Below are 13,329 nucleotides of genomic sequence, written 5' to 3'. Positions count from 1 at the left end.
TATTTCACAGCTATGAGGACTATTCCAAGTTGTCGTACCATGCTTTCCTTCCTTATTTTGGAATTTAGTACTTTAGACCATTTTAAGGGTAGGAAAGGTATGTATGGTAGTTCTTGTATGAAATGAGTGTTATAGGACTGAAAGGAGTTTATTTACTGATCCATAAAATGATATTTCACACTTATGGGGCTATTCTAAATTGTTGCATAATGATTGCACTCCATGGTTGGAGATTTAATGGTGTAAAGACTATGGAAAAAGTAGGAAACATCTTCAAGCGAAATGTTGCAGAATAGAATATTTGGAAGATAATAAAGGTGCAAGGTTTGTTCTTATTGCCGCATAAGTTATATGTCACAGGTATGAGGTTACCTCAAGTTGGTTCATTACGCTTTCGTGTGATATTTTGGGATTTAGTTCTACAAAACCTGATATCAAGGAAGGACATGTCTTGAAGGGAGTGTCTGTATACAGTGAATGTTTGGAAGATAGTTAAGCAAAGCTAAAGATAATGTTACTATTACCCTACCATAGATTATGTTCATTGTTGTTAAGGTAGTTCAAAGTTGTTGCATTATTCTTGCATAATAGTCTTGAAATTTAGTCTTAGAAAAGGAAGGAAAAAATCTAGCTAAATTGATGCATTTAGCTTGCATGGAACGTTTTCTAATATAGTCATAGAAATACTGATTAAAGACAGGAATGGTCTTGAAGGGAGTCCTTGCATAAAGTGAATATTTGGAACATATCAAAAGTATAAAAGTTCTGTTATTGTTGCCACATAGAGTTTTATTTTATAGTTGTGGTGGTTATTCCAAGTTGTTGCATGATGCTTAAATACCCCATTTCGGAAATTAAATTCTAGAAAAACGAATTGAAAGGAAAGTAAGGTTTGAAGAGAGTTGTTGCATAAAATGAGTATTTGGAACAAATCACAAATGTAAAGGCGTGCTGAATGGGCAAATCATCTGCTCTGCTCAAACAAACAAAGTTTTTAAAGGGATAAACATAATTTCGTTGAGTGAGTTTAATATAAACACGGAGAAAACAACTTCAGGAAATCAAATTTGTATTTCAGTATTATGGGTTTCACTTCTTATGGAAAGAATTTTTTTTTGTGTGCAGTTCACATTCATTAAACAATCTACTGTCCTATAGTGTTATTGTGACCCATTAGAATTTCACAGGACAAGTAAGTGGTTCTGAATCAGGTCAATCTGGGTAAACCATTCCCTAAATCCCCCAAGTAGTCCTTTGAATCCAGGTGTCCTTTCCCATCTGCAATCTGCACCAGTCAGTGAACAAGAGATGACAGCTCTAACAAGATATATTGATAACACATGGTTTCAGGAGAATCAGCTGGAAGCTCCATCCAAAAACACTTCTCTGCTAACAAGCCTGATGAGGGCTGTGACAAGAAGGCAATAGTCATAATGTGTGAAAGTTACTCAAGGAAACTGCAAAATGGATATTCCAACAAACAAAAATATCAAAATGACTAGTTAAACAAATACCAGTCAGAAAAAAGAGACATGACTAGGTCGCTGAACACACTTCAAAAATGAAGGTAAAAGTTGAATTGCTGGGGGGAAACCAGTGTAAGCTACTCACAATGAACGGAGAAATTTCCGTTTAAAATATTTTAGTTAACATACTTTTTTTTATCTCTGCAATAACAACTGAGAAAGTTTATAAATTTTTGAAAATTATTGCAGCAAGGAAATTAACAGGCCTAGATATTATTGGAATATGTATCATGAGGGTTGCAACAGATATAATATCTGACAGCAATGCTTACACATGTAATTTAGGATGCTAAACAAAGTGTTTCCGCAGACATGAAAATTGGCAATAGTTACCTCCAATCACAAGTCTGTCAGTATGGGTGTCAACATCTAAACATCCATATATATCTTAATGGAGTGTGTGATCTAGTTCATATAGCATTTTTATGTAATATGTGGTAATAATGAAAGAAAAGAAGAAGAAAAAAAACCAACTAGGTTATTATTCTGCGAATTGTATTTGTGTTGTTATTCTCAGCTTGGGAAAAAAGACGCAAAAATACACACATTAAGATCAATTTGTTTGCTAACAACTGTCTTGTATGAGAACTTCAGCCTCATGGTGGGATATTTCTTCAACAGTTGCCATCATGCATATATGTACCTGGAAGCAGATGAAGAAATAATAAACAAAAGCAGATTTAAAATATTTTATAAAACTTGAGAAGGTTATCAAAGGTATCCAAGTACTTTATTCAAAATATATAAATATACCTGCCCAGATGTACAGTGAGCTATCTCTCACCCCAATATTATATCATGCTTTTTATAGGCAGTATGAAGTTATACAATATCTGACAAGAATGCTTACACATGTAATCTAAGCATATCCAACGCAGTGTTTCCGCAGACATGGAAAATAACAATAGGAACCCCAAATTATGCACAAGTCAGGCAGTACAGGCGTCAACAACTAAAAGCATATATATATATATATATATATATATATATATATATATATATATATATATATATATATATATATATATATATATCTTAATAAAGTCTTTGATCGTGTTAACAAAGCATTGTCATTTAATATGTGGCAGTAATGAAAAACCAACTAGGTTATTATTTTAAGAATTTCATTTGTGTTGTCATTTACAGCTGTATAAACATAGAAAAAACTCAAGAAATACAGATATTAAGAACAAATTGTTTATTGACAAATGTCTTGCACGAGAACTTCAACCTTATGGTGGCATATTCCTTCTACAGCTGTCATCATGTATGTATGTAATATATATATATATATATATATATATATATATATATATATATATATATATATATATATATATATATATATATATATATATATATATATATATATATATATATGCCAAGATGTACAGTGAGCTTCCCCGGCTTCATACCAATACAACATGAATCTTTGAAAGGTAATGGGAACCTAACCACAACTTTATGAGATGGCTAGGACCGTGGTGAAAACCAACTATACCAGAAACTGTTTTAAAATGCAATTAAATATTGTGTAATTTTATTCAGCATGTAGCTAACAACATGTATCAAAAAAGTGCTTCCACTAAATGTGTTTCATTCTTTGTAGCTGTAGGAAAAGGTTAAATGGCTTGCTTTTTATCCACTTTAACTCCAGAAATAGAACTAAGTAGATAATTTTGATATTAGTCGGGTTTTGCATCAATTCTTTTATGAACTTTCGCACCGCTGTAACCTGCAAACAAAATAAATTATATCATTTACATAAGTTCGGTCTTGTTAAAAAAAGGTGAGTGACAGTCATGAAACTAATTCTGGCCCACATTTCACCCATTCTGAACAATGAATAATCAACACGATTAATCACATAATGATAGGTAAAAGCTATAATCTCATTACTGTTCCTGGATCAGCCTTGTCATTTATCATGAATTACTCATACAAAATCTTTATTCATACTTTGTTAAAGCAGGGCATGAGTTGATCATTGGATAATTGCATTATTAAAATTGTAAAGTGTCAAATTGTGAATAGAATTGAACCTTATAGTTAAATGCATTAATCATTACAATTTTATCACATTTAAGCCAGTAAAGTCTTATGAAGGGTTACTTCGACCTTTTATATTTTCTCCCTCCCCATGTCAGTGTTAAACTTGAAAGGCTAACTTCTATGACTCACTGGAATTTGACCAGGGCATTGCAATGCTTGCCTGAGAAAGTAAACATCTGAGCTACCATCCATAAATGCTTGATAGGAACCCATGTCAAATTATCATTTTCAAAGGGATATTGATATGCAACGTGGTTTAGAGATTTTAGGCTATCCAAAAGCTGACATAAGAAATATTGATCATTGGGAAAATTATTGAACTGCTACGTACGATTAGTCAGAGTGAATTGAAGTGTACATTTTGAAGTAATGCGAATTAAAAGTGAATATCTGGGTCGAAATTCTTTAGTTCCAAATACTGAGAGAGAAGTTTGGCTCCGAGGAAGCCTAAAATAAATAGTGCTTTCCTCGTTAAGCAAAAAAAAAAAAAAAAAAAAAAAAAAAATGGGACCAGATGGATGTTTTGTAAGAAAGATAGGTTTTAGTGCTAGAATGCACACTTTCTGAAAAATTCAGGTACGCAATTTTAATTTTTCACGTAATTTTATTTTCCGATTGTTTCTTTTGTGCAAATATGTTAAGTATATAACCAGGATCCATATTGTGCATCGTTTATTCAATTTCATGGCAATCTGTTGATGCTAGAGTTGTTATGCAATTTATCTCTTTAATTGTACAGTTACTAGTTCATTCATAGAACTGACGCCTTGCATGATATTAAAAGTTTCATATGTGTAGGATTTCAAAGGTTTATATGAAATAACTTCCTTTGTCTGTTTGGATGATACTGATTATCATGAGTTAACGATAATCGCATATTTATATCTGATTTTGTAATGTTCAAAAAATCTTGTAAGTTAGGGATTGATGTGAGCTATAATGTTGTGAATATTATGCAATAGTAATCGAGCATGTCGTAGTGTAGGTAAGGAGATGCGGTAATGTTAAATATACCGCTCACGTATTAATTTATGGTCGGTCGCCGTGAAGCAAGAGTGAAGATCTACCGAATTAGGTCAGAATGTATGCAGTCTTTGTATAGCTAGTTATTTATTCCTTTGAGTAACGCAAGTTCGTAAGCGAGGAAATTTTACGTACGTATAGAAAGTGATACGTATTGAGATTTAGGGACAATTATGTCCTTTAAGGAAACAGCCTTCGGGGAGAAACAGGACAATCTGAAGACGTAAGTCGGAAGTCCGGAAATAGATGACGTGTTCAGAATAAAGAACTAGGTGGTCCAGGAAGAGTTGAAGCGTTCAAAAGAGGAAGACTAGATAATAGGAAGACGTGATACATCGGTCACGAGAGGAGGGTGATGCAATCAGTCGTGACATTGCACTCTTTTCACCACTCGTTAGTATGATGAAATAAATCCAAATTAGACACTCCTATTAAATTATGTTGACCAACTTAGATTTAATTGCAGTTGTTGCTATTTTTTTATTACATTTTGTAATTTTATTGTCAAAAAGGGCTCGTATTGCATTATATCTTCCAAATAGTCTTACTCAGTTCTCATTTAATGTTCCAGCCATCTACTCCCATCAGGCTATAAAATCGAAGGAGGTCATCCTCTAGATAACACCAGCCAAACTCAATTAACAACTCTTCTTACTAAAAGGGCGACGTTACAACGATCACAATACTATCACTACACCAGTGTATTTCTCAACACAATCTTTATACATCTGCTGTCATTATTGTATTTTTGTAAATTATCATATACATACTTACCTCGCTTTCATTTGAAATATTCAGACCGCAGCAAAGGGTCAGTTTTCTGAACACATGTGATGACCTGCTGTCCAAATATGCCATTCTCCATTATTTTGATTTCTTTTCACATGTGTTAACCGCAACGTTTTATCAGATAAGTAAAGATAGTCAGCGTTTGCCTTCACCATTTCAAAGTAGGAAATTCACTCGTCTAACAAAACCACATAGAGCGTTATTCTAGTAGAACTTTTGATTTATTTATAAACATAATTCAGACCATATGTGTACTTGTAGTCTATGTAAAATAAATGTTTTCTTTAATATATATTTATATTATTATGATTGTTGATTATCAATATACACTGTTAATCTAATAGAGTGTGTGATTTACTTGCATTTCATACACCATAAGGTGTCTGTTTCGTTTTATAGCACACCGTATCCGGGTAACAAGGAACTTTTTGTATTATTGTAACAACAATTTCATTCAAATTGTGATAAAAATACACATACAAGAATATCAAGCCAGGACCAAAATTAATCTCGATTAATACAAATATTGTGTAGGTTTGTTCAAGAAATTGATTTTGTATACAGGTATAAAACTGAAACTGCTGATGTGAATTGTAGCATGAACATTTCTCAAAACAATGAGCACAGCTTAGTCATAAATTGTTATGCTCTGTGTTCATTTACTGGTTGAAGTTTCCAAGGGATTATATTGAATACTTATTACACTGTAAAAATAATTTTAAAAAGAATGGTTTAATCTGTTCTAAATGAACTTGAAGGCTGTGCTTTATTTCCTAATGAAAGCAGATGGTATATTAAGAATCATATTAAAATTATTTGATTAAAAAGAATAAAGATAAAAATGGCATTAATATAGATGGAAATAAATTTATAATATCTCAGTATGCATATGCTGCAACATTGTTTTGGATGGATAAGAAAAAGCTCTTAAATATATAATACACACATTAAAATTATATGCAAAGGTTTGGCTTTAAAATGTAATCATAGACAAAGCAATCATAATATGGATAGAAAGCGTGAAAAAAGCAACAGTCGTTTGTGTATATAGTATAATTTATGCTCGTTAGATAATAGATTCAAAAAATTAGGCATCAACTTTTCTACATATTTAAGTCTCATGATAAATCGTAATTATGATAGCAAATTAAATTATATCAAAACACCACTGGTTGGAGAGATTGCTTTCCCCTTGGGATAAATATTGTCATAAAATCATTTTCTTTATCAAACTTAAATCAGATATTAATATGTTTAAGAAATCCTCCAGAATGGTTCATTAAATAAATTAAATATTAAACAAAATAAATAGTTTAATGCTCAAGTACTTGTGGAAAGGATCACTTGACAAAAGCAACATAACTCACACAGCATGTTCACTGCAAGTCAAGTACAATGCATTTATACGATATATTAATTAGTGTTATCTAAACATATTAATTATTATTTATCTGCGTAAATCAACATGAATTTGATGGGTCTATACATTTTGTTTCCAAATTTAAAAACAAAACAAGTTTCAAGTTTTAATCAATGCTCAACAATAGCTTTCGTTATTATGAAATATAGGAAAGTCATATTGATAGTCATTAATACGATTTATACTATTTGCATTTTGATGACATTGTTCAAGAGTTAATGTTACAACCTACCTAAAATTTCACTTGAAACATACCACATCTTGAAGTCTCCCACCCAACAGATTAAATACACGACTGACATCAGCCCTTGTCAAGGATTTATTCGTCGTCTTATCATTCACGTATTTTTCCTTGCAAAAAGAATCAGAAATATCCCTATCAACAACCTCCATTGTTAACACTCTAATAAAACTAATGCTAAGCCAGCCGCTCGGACTATTTATATAGGTCGAACGGTCACGCAATTTCCAGATAAATAGCGCAACAGATCGGGATTCCGAAGTTTGGTGTTATTCCAAATTGGAGCCCAACATCGGTACTACATATTAACACAAGGGGTGCAATACTGGAAAAGCTACGAATATCTATTCAAAAGACACAAAGTTAAGTACCATCCATAACACTCGGATGATCATTGCATGACCAAAATCTTTTTACAGGACTCTATCAGGCGGAAGAAGCCGATTTCACCAGATTCTACCCTGCAGTAAATAGGCGTTATTATGTACTTTTGAGAAAGTGACATATATAAAGTGAAGTTGTCTGCAATCGCAACATGCACAGTGGAGAGAATGTTGGCATTCCGCTATGCTACTTTGATGTAATGTGGCTGACATTTCTTTGGATCTTGTACTGATGGAAACTGTACATGATGCAAGCACACTGCTAATTAAAATGTACTAAAAAATGTCAGCCTAAATTAGTCCAAAATACACTGTTTTTAGCACCTATTAAAATAGCTTTTTTTTGCCCAACTAGGCATTACCAGCTTTTGAAAGTGTAACGGATGAATTACCAAATATACTAAATGTAAAGAAAAGTTATCGGCTCTTTTTTTTACAATTTACCTCTGTAGTCCAGGAAGTGAAAATGATCAAGTGGAGCTAGCAATCGTTTTGAAAGGTGCTCAGCTGTAGTAAGGCCAAGCTGTATACTCTAAAACCCATATTACACCCTTCAATCTTACACCAAAAGAATAAAGAGAATTAAAGGTTCTTTGAAAAATATTTAAGATAGGGTGTTCTTTAAAATGCCAGGATAACCAGTGAGGAAATCCTGGAAAATTCTTTCCAAAATTCTAACTATTCAAAGTACGAAACTGTAGTGCACAACCTTAATACAAGTATGAAAATGTATGCACTTATTTTTCTTATTTTCGTATCATTATATATATATATATATATATATATAATGAAGTAGTTGAACACCTTGGATTACAATCAAGTTTGATAGAATAATTTACTGTCGCGTTTGTTTCTTCACCAAATTCATGTTATTGACACACGTGATAGCAAATTTGGAATGCATCTCCCATCATGAGGCTGGGGACATCATCGAAGACAGTTGTCTCTTATTTATTAAGGTATAAATAAGAACACATATAAAAATTACATACATACATACACACATACATACATACATACATACATATACATACATACATACATACATACATACATACATACATACAGTGAACTTTGTCACCGATGCGACAGAGAAATTTAGTTGTTTAGCTAATCTTACTTTCCTTACCTCAATCTGGTTGTCCTAGTCAGGTCATCTCAACCAAGGTTTCCACGCGCTAAGAGCTAGTGTTTAAAAGAGGAAACCTGCTGTGCCTGATGGATTGGTTCTAAAATCAAATACCAACTACAAAACAACAACATATAGATAGCACAAAAACACATAGCAACTTAAAGTCATCTCCAATTTTGAGAACACACCATATAAAACATTTTGAGAGAGAGAGGGACAGAGAGACAGACAGACACACACATACCCCGAGGTCGAGCAATCGTGTATATGCTAGAAACAATAGTTTATTCCAACCCCAAAATAAATTCTCTTAATCTCATACCTCTCCGCTATCCCATATTATGTATATTTAATTTGCATTGTATGCAAGGTTTCTTTTATTTCATTATATGATGTGGGTTGTGTAAAATTGCATCTTGTAGATGACCTTATTCAAAATCAAGTTCATTGGATACATAACCAGAATCAATGATGTTTTTTTAAAAATTCGGAAAATAATGCACAGCCAATTTTTTCTGTGCGTGGATGTTTAATATTATAATCATTATCACTGAAAGTAGGACATGCAGTTTTGTCACTGTCACAGAATTAGGCAAAACAATAACTTGGTTTTGCCTTAGAACTATTTGACTATTTTTCGTTGTACATACGTACAAGTGTTTTTCCAGGTAAGCGACTGTACTACCATGTACCTCGCCGGAAATTACTTGCGACGCGGGACATTAAAAACATGATATGCACGGGTATTTTACCTGACTATTGCTCACTCTCCTATGGATTTAAGTAAGATCAATTTCTAAACCGACACTGGTCGTTTAGGATCACGTCAAGGAGTGTACGCTCTCCATTGTTCTCCAGCCATAGGGGTAAGTGTTAAATTTATATTTCATTTGATATGCGAAGCTTATTCGGTTTGTAATGTCTTATCGTGTAATAATGCATTTATTACAACGCAGATTTGAACTTTGAATTACAAGTCACTATTAGAGGTTAGTGTATTAGCATATATCTAGAGATTTTACAGAAACTATTATTATGACCAGTTTGGTTTTATTGTAGCTGACTGTGACTATGACTAGAGGTGACTAGAGTTGACTAGAGCTGTCTAGAGTTATCTGAAGCTGTTTAAAGCTGTCTGGAGTTTCCAGAGTATTTAGGGCTGCGTGCTGTCGATACGTATGGATGTATGTACGTATGTCTGTACATGTGTTGGAGCCACGGACGTAGACGTAGCTAATTAGATGGTGCCGTATGCTGTCTGTACGTGTGTATACGTAAGACTGTACATGTGGTGGATAAGGGAAGGGGCGAGCGGCCGATAAAAGTGTGCGCCAACCCAAGGACGCGGTGAAACCGTGCGGTCAATCTGAGTATGAACCGTACGACTGTACAAGGGTCTAGAAGCATACATTTGGTCCAATTGTTGTTTCAATTGAGTGCATTTTTATGTTCGTAAGATTATTTTGAATCTTAGTTGTGTTCCAAGAGATTATGCGAATCTCTATTACAGTTTATAACATTATTTGAAACACATTTGAATACCTTAAGGTCATGTCAATCTCTCTTATAGTTTATAACATTATTTGAAACACATTTGAATATCATAAGATTATTTTGAATCTGAATCGGAGTCCATACTTGAGATTATGTGAATCACTCTTGTAGTGTATAATACTGCTTGAAACGTACCTGCAGTCCATGAGGTTTCTTGGATCTGTATTTCATATTGAATCCATATCCTTGGTTTATTTTCAACGTGTGAATGTTTGTGTAGAGTGGGTCAATCGTATGTTGAGAGCGTGAAAGAATCATTGCATTTTTACACCATATATTTTTCTTAATTCATTTCATAAATTTTCTTCTTTCACACATTGTATTTGTCTTATTCATTTGGTCCAAAAACCCACTCGGTTTCTATTCTGCGACAAGTCAACCTAAAAGCTCAGACAGTATAAAGAAGTTTTACGTCTTTACCTGTGAAAACTAATTAAAGACTAATTTCACATTATTAAATACACTATCATGATGCAACCTTTCTAGAAATCCTTCAGTGTAATCCACTCTCACTTATATCACTGGACTCCAATGTACAGTGTTATCATAACATCCATTGTTATGAAAACCCATAAACCCCATAATATCCCTTATTATAAAGCCCCATCACTTATGACATATCATTTGCATGGCTTCCATGTACAGTGTTATCATATATTACCTCTTTATAAATCCCAATAATTTATAACACAGAACAATAACATAAGCCATTTGTGTCGCTCTCATGTACAGTGTTATCATAACATCCCTCAATACAAAGTCCCGTCACTTATAACACAGGTCACTTGTATGGGTACCATATAGTGTTATATGGATTATAGTTAGAAAATAAATATTTGTTATATTATTCCGAATGGGTGCATTGTGGCGTATGTGGAATAACAATTTTTGAATTGACATATTATGACACAGTTATGATACAATGTCAACATAATTCTTACCTATAATGAGTTGACTTCTCTGCTTTAATGAACAAACCCACTTGATCTTGTATTTATTAGTGTACAAGGCAAACCTGCAAGTTAATAAAATGTGGTCCTTTTACAGTCATACAGGAATTGATATAGCATTCGTCATCGGAAATAGTACCATCCCAGATTCACTGCGTTGAAAACTTAAAGGCATTATTGAAAATACGTTAGTAGTCTTATTATCCATGAATTTATCTGCAAAATGGATCAAAGGTGTTTCCATTAATATCCTCCACTATACCACGCCCGTATGGAGATGATGCTAAACCGGACACTCGGTATATTTACATCGATTCGCACGTCACACAAGTTGAAACCCAACAAATGTAAAGATTATATCATTCGCATGACGACATTAAGGGTTCACTGTACTAATTCAGTTCCAGTAACCCGTTACAAACACCATGATATAAAAAATTCAATAAATTCAAACTGCTGAGTGCGCATGATCAAACCTATCTTTATAAGTATATGCATCCTGGATGAAAGATGTTGTGTTGAGAAAACCATATCAGCTGCTGTATATTGTACATCTACAAGCTTTGAATGATGTGCTTTAGATCCCGCACCAAAGAGTCAGATGCTAATTTATGAGTGCCCCGAACTCAAGTCTGTCAAAATCCAGAAATTCCATAAATAAAACAATGTCTTAACTTTTCTCAGTTACAACTAGGATATGCCCCAAAAATATGTTTTTCATTAAAACCTAACTTTGGTTATCAACCAGTCCTTCCTAGCCAAACCGATATATAGTCTTTTTAATATTCAACCATTTCTAGACTGGTTCCCATTTTCCGTATCATTAGTACCGTGAGTCCTTAAGTAACATAAAGAGGTAACTGAGAACTTTTCAGACAATTCACTGTCCCTAAAGCAACAAATCCAACCGATCCTTTATAAAAGTAGACATAATACCGACCGTCTGATCAAAGAAGATGTTGGTTCTGTTGAAAACTACTATTATGTCAGAACGTATTACCATTTCTTCATGGCGCTAGTCTCGCGCAATGATGCATATTTTATTAGTTTACATTATTTCTCGTAAAAATTTCAACATAATCCATTTGGAGTAGCTTTACTTGTGTATGCGTGTTTGTGATTTATTTATTTATTTTGCCTTTTAACGAAGCTTTAACAATTTTTCAGTCGTATCGCTACGATGTCCGCAATGTCGCAGTTATAGTGGTATCTAGCACTGGGGAATCACTCCACATACATGTAGCATGATTTACCACCCAATCACATTATCCTGAGACGCGGCATTCAAGTCCTTACACTAACCTATCTAGATTAATAATGCCTATTTCAAAATTATTTTGTTGTTTTGGTAATTTATCAGGCATACAAACACCTCTGAAATTTTTATATACACTTTTTTTTAACAGCATCGAGTAAATCAAAGTTAGACAAAATTAGTGAAGTGTTCCTGAAGTCTCTGACCTTTCCCGTATCGTTATGGGGTTCCTGGTAATATCAGACCCTTTCCCTTTTCTATATCTTTTTCCGGTTGCTTTCTTTAATGCCATTCCAGCGGCGGTTCGAACAGCACCTAATGCAGCTGCTTTTGCTGCAGTTGTGGCTGCAGCGCATATTAACGCTGGTATAGGCGCAAGAAGTGGAAATATACCGCCTGTATTAATATCGTCTTTAATGGAACCCGGAGAAAGATGACGTTGAATACCGGTTTTTTATTTTAAAGCCTTATTAAAATGTATAAGTTGAGTCTTGGTTACTGATAATTTGTTTAGAGTACCACCAGAAATTTGATCCCTTTTCTTAGTAATATTTTATTCCGCATTTACTTGCAAGTTTTGATTGTAATTTTTTCACCTGACCGGAACTCAGAGTGACATTAACGTGACTATACGACATTATTATAATATCATGAGTGATTTAATTACATGTTTTCTACTGGCGCGTCAATAACTCGCATTCTTCCACCATCACCTTCAAGTAAAATTGCTTTGCCGCTGAGTATAACCGTGATTGTTCTGTAACACTACCAGCTGGATTTACGCGAGCTCGAAAATGTATATCAACAACAGATTGTCTATATAAATCAAGATGTTCCAGTGAAAAGTAATATATCGGATACAGATGTCTAAAATCTAACTGCGATATTTGTAAACCGGTATCTATATTTTGATCACATCCCATCAATGTCATTAAACGATGATATGCAGGTGCTATGTAGTCATTTTCCAAATTTAAAGTTATATCTTCAGATAGTTCTTGATG

Source organism: Sinohyriopsis cumingii, chromosome 15, assembly GCF_028554795.1.
Source record: "Sinohyriopsis cumingii isolate HCF-2022 chromosome 15, ASM2855479v2, whole genome shotgun sequence".
Classification (NCBI taxonomy): Eukaryota; Metazoa; Mollusca; class Bivalvia; order Unionida; family Unionidae; genus Sinohyriopsis; species Sinohyriopsis cumingii.
Note: the sequence above shows the minus strand (reverse complement) of the source record.